Source organism: Portunus trituberculatus, chromosome 41 (genome assembly GCF_017591435.1).
Source record: "Portunus trituberculatus isolate SZX2019 chromosome 41, ASM1759143v1, whole genome shotgun sequence".
Classification (NCBI taxonomy): domain Eukaryota; kingdom Metazoa; phylum Arthropoda; class Malacostraca; order Decapoda; family Portunidae; genus Portunus; species Portunus trituberculatus.
Window position 1 is genome coordinate 10,647,659 of NC_059295.1, and position 5,000 is coordinate 10,652,658.

General features: G+C 42.4%; 2 protein-coding genes across 4 annotated transcripts in view; one reads left to right on the top strand and one right to left on the bottom strand.

Annotated features, from left to right (window-relative positions):
- The window catches only part of LOC123516484, a 47,974-nt gene that overhangs the window by 34,270 nt on the left and 8,704 nt on the right, over positions 1 to 5,000 (bottom strand). The gene's annotated exons all lie outside the window — the stretch shown is intronic.
- The window catches only part of LOC123516487 (beta-1,4-glucuronyltransferase 1-like), a 28,095-nt gene that overhangs the window by 1,905 nt on the left and 21,190 nt on the right, over positions 1 to 5,000 (top strand). The window lies entirely within an intron of this gene.

The following is a 5,000-nucleotide window of genomic DNA, read 5'->3' on the forward strand; positions in this document are numbered from 1 at the left end:
TCCCCTTCGTAATGGTGATGACATCCAGCAGAAAAGCAACCTTGAGGAAGAACATAGTCATCACAACAACCTATTAATGAACTAATGCATTATGAAACAAAAACCATTGACTTTTTACCGGCAAATTGAGCACTCAGCATCAAAGGAAGCATCTTATAACGACCACTTTCAACAGGTTTAGATGGAAATGGTAAAGTTTTCAAGGGTAGTTTTACGATTTTAATGATAGCAAAGCAATTATTATGCATCATCAGTACGAAAAAAATACCCATGAGAATCCAACTATACCTGTGGCGAAAGCATTCCAGAAGTACAGTGTGAAGGACAAGCACCGGCACACATTTCCTGCACAGTAACGAGCGGGGAAGACTGTTATGTAAGAGGCGGAGACTGGTCAAGAGCACCAAAAAAAAAAAAAGATTAAACAAGAAGGCCCACTTAGATGCCAGTCCCAAATAGAGCTGAAAGGGTTAACTAAAATAAATGAGATGAATGTCTTGAAACCTTCCTGTATACGCCAACTCTCAAATGAATGTTTCGCCGAAGTAATAAACGGCGCATATATAAATCAGGCGATTCTTGAGACTTTTTTCCTTCCGTGGAGCCTCAGACTGTTTCAGGGACATTAATCGTGGACTCTGCTTCTACGATTCAAAGAAGTGAAGCAAGGTCTGCCCGGCTGGTTTGTGGTTTGGCGTCCATCATCATTACGGAACTTACTAATCTCTCGCTCTCCTAACACCCCCTCCCCCTACTCCTGTCCCTGTCTCCCATAGCATCCCCCAGTCTCTCCTCCCCTCCCACACCTAGAGCTCCTACCCCACTCTGATCCCTACGTCCTTTATTCCTCCCTCCCTTCGTCCCTTTTACCTTTCTCTCTCTCTCTCTCTCTCTCTCTCTCTCTCTCTCTCTCTCTCTCTCTCTCTCTCTCTCTCTCTCTCTCTCTCCTTTTCTCGCCTCCCTCCCTTTCTCTTTCTCTTCTGCCACTCTTAATTGCTGGGGTCTCTCACGGTCAACAGTCTCACCATCAACTCTCTCTCTCTCTCTCTCTCTCTCTCTCTCTCTCTCTCTCTCTCTCTCTCTCTCTCTCTCTCTCTGGCCTGTTGTCACGATGTTTGCCGGGTGGATTAGCTTCCCTCACTGCGCAGCATTAATTCTTTTTTTTTTTAATGCCAACACTCCCTGATGAAATCTTTGTTGTGGTGTTTATATATTCTTTTTTTTTTCTTTTTTAGGTATATGTGTATGTCCTGTATGTATTTGTATCTGTTGCTGCTGTTGTTGTTTCTGTGTGATAGCTTTCAGTATTGTCATCAGTATCCTTATTGACTAGTACTGTTACTACTACTGCTACTGTGACTGATGGTGTTGATGATAATGTCCGTAGTAGTAGTAGTAGTAGTAGTAGTAGTAGTAGTAGTAGTAGTAGTAGTAGTAGTAGTAGTAGTAGCACCACCACCATCACCACCAATATTACTTCACTATTACCAGTACCACCACCATCACCACCAGTACAATAACAACAACAACAATCACAGCAAACACCACCACCAATACATCTAGCACCACTACCATCAATCCCCGTCATTACTACTATTGCCGCAACACCACCACCACCACCACCACCACCATTCACCTCCATCATTTATTATGGACGTGCGACCCACATTCATATTTTCTACCCCTGTGCTTGCGTCACTGCCTCGTCACGTCCTTGGTCACTCCTCCGCTGCTCGCCCTCTTCACTGGGAACGCAGAAGATGCAAGTATTGGCGTACATTCGATTAATCGGTATTTAAACCTTTATATATCACTGCCAGTCACTTCTTTACCGCGTCGCCACTTCCGGGGAACACACACATACACACACTCCCCCTTCCTCCTCACCCCCAAAACACACAAGGACAGAAAGGATATGTAATGACAGAAAGAAAAAAAACGTAATGCAGTTCAATTTAGCAAATAAAGAAAGAGAAGAATAAAGAACGATAGAGGAGGAATGAAGGAAGGAAGAAGGGAGAAAGAGAGGGAGAGAGGATGAAAGGATGTTTTTTAAGGATATCAATAAATGGGAAGAAAAATAGATAAAAAAAAGAAAGACTGAGAAATAACAAGCAGATTTACCGAAAAAAGATGAATTTAAAGAAACTTCAGGAAAAGAAGGAAAGAAAAGGATAGAAAACAAAATAAATAAAAAACAATGTAAAGAAAAAGAAAAAAAGAAAGAAAACAAGCAAGAAAGAAAGAAAGAAAGATATATAAAATAGATTACATAAGAAAAAGACATGGAAAAGGTCAGCAACGTGATTCGAAATGTCAGTGGCCGACATTTCACACAGCGCGGTACGTCAGCAGCTCAGCCGTCTGCACGTCAGGAAGAGTGACGGCATTGTTTGGCTTGTGACGTCACTCTTCTTCCATTACGTCACTGGCACATCATCATCTGCTCGTCTCGTATTCTGAAACGGTTTGGTCTCTCACTACGACTATTTTCAAAGGCCACCTAGATGATTAACCGACCTCTGAAGACTTTCTCCTGTTAATAATCTAGAAATCTTGTTAATCTGTCACTTGGACAACAATAGCACCCTTCAAAACCAGTGTAATTTCAACTGGAGCCTTGTGAAAGTAGCGGGGATGCAGCGCAGAAACGTTCTATAATTTCGGTCCTTGGGTTCCTGTCCCCCGTTGCGTCACTGTCACTCAACTGCAGGAGGTAGTGGAATCCTCATTAAGAAATAAATGCGCGTGTCAAGCTATTGATTTAAAAAAGAAAGAGAGAAAAAATGCAACAGAAATGGCGGTAGTTACGTAGTGCATCCACAACTGTGTTTTGTTCGCTCGGTCTTCGATTTTGCATCTTAAATTTAGGTCAAGTATTGAGTGAGTGTGAACGATGCGTAGCCACGTTCTGATTGTTGTTGTTGTTGTTGTTGTTGTTGTTGTTGTTGTTGTTGTTGTTGTTGTTGTTGTTGTTGTTGCTGTTACTGCTGCTGATGATACTGTTGTTGTTGTTGTTGTTGTTGTTGTTGTTGTTGTTGTTGTTGTTACTGCTGTTATTATTGCTGCTATTGTTAACAGTAGTAGTAGTAGTAGTAGCAGTAGCAGTAGCAGTAGCAGTAGTAGTAGCAGCAGCAGCAACAACAACAGCAACAGCAGCAGCAGCAGTATCATTATTACTATCACCATCACCATCACCACCAGCAACAGCAGCACCATAGCCACATTCTTTTCACCACCACTATCACCACCACCATCACCACCACCCACCATCATTACCATATCATTACCACATCATCGCCAGGAAGGAAGGAAGGAAGGAAGAAGGGAAGGAAAGCAGACAGACAAGCAAATAGGCAGGCAGGAGGGAGGGAGTGGACACAGGCGAGGCGAGGCGAGGCGAGGCGAGACGAGACGAGGCGATACACGCACAGCACACAAGGGCAAGCAAGGCCGAGGCAGTGTTGGCGACCTCGAAGAAAAGCAAAGGGATGGTCTGAGCCGCCGGGAGGAGTAGGAGGTGCGTGCGTTGTCGCCCTCACAGCTCCCGTCACGCCAGATTACTTTCTTTCCTTCTTCCTTCCGTCCCGTCTGGCCCCCTATGCTCCCGTGCTCCCACCTCACCTTGCCTTCTCCTTCTTTGTGATTCGCTGGTACATTATCCATTCTCCTTTCTTTCTACCGTTTCGTCTCTTATTCCCATCTTCTGTCTCCCGTATTATTTCTCCTTTGTCATTTCTTACTTCCGTTTTCTTTTTCCTTTTTTTTCGTAATTTTCTTGTAAGTTATCCATTCCTTCTTCTCTTTCCTCCTTCAGTTACTCTTCTCTTTCCTTTTCCTATTTTCTCCTTTCTTAGCTCACTATCTCGGTCACTTTCTCTTCTACCTTCTTTCCTTCTTTTATTGGTTTCTTTTTAATTCGTTGTTAAATTATTCGTTTCTCCCCCTTCCCATTTTACTTGTCTTCTTCTCTTCTTTCTTATTTTCTCTTGTTTTCACTTTGCATGTCTTTTCTAGTCTCCCCTCCTTCACCACTTTCTCTCTTATATGATACTAAGTTATTAATCTTTCCTTGTCATTTCAATTCCCTCCATTTCTTCTCTTATCCTTTCTTTTTACTATTTGTTTCCTTCTTTTTCTCACTTTCCACTTCCTCCAGCATGAGTGAGCAAAAGTCCCATTCTTAACTATCTTTCCTTCCCTTCCCTTATTTTTTCTCTTCCTCTTATACTCAGCAATGGTCATGACTTAACTTTATGTATATTTATATGGATGTTGTATGCGGTGGAGGCAGTTTATCGAGTTCTTTCATGAGGAAATTTTACAAGTGTGAGGGTCTGTTAGGGAGGAAAGTGACGCGGCCTGGGAAGATCTCTCAACTAGGCTCTCAATGTTCCCACATTTATTTCTTATCTACTGCTATATATCTAGTTTGAAATATTTTCCACCAGTTTTTCTGCAGGGCTAATGTTTTATCTGGCAAATTCCCCTATAAAGAGTCAAACAAGCTAACATTTACGCTGACAGGATATTGCGACGGCCGAAACTGTATGGAAACGAAAGAACTGACCGATATTATACACACCGAATTATCTAAAACGGTAATTTTGCTTCTCTTTATCCATTGTCATTATATACCGCATATGCAAATCAATTAAGTTTAAACCTTACTTTGGTAATTCATTATTTTAAGATTTTCTAGAGCCTGCATGGTCATTTCTCCTCATTCAACTTCACACATAAAGTAAGAGTAAAGGTACAGAGAGGAGGAGTAATGGTTATTTCCTCTTATCCCTTCTCTTGTATCCGTCTCTCGCTTTCCCTTTCCACTTCCTCCACGTCGCATAAACATCCCATTCAGCATTACCGTTCCTTCTCCTCTCTTTCTTTTTTCCTTCCTCCTACGCCTCCCCATGACCCATTTCCGCAATTTTCCGCTGTAATCTTCTCCATCAGCCCTCTCTCTCAGGTCAAGGACACCAGAAGACGCCGCTAGAGGT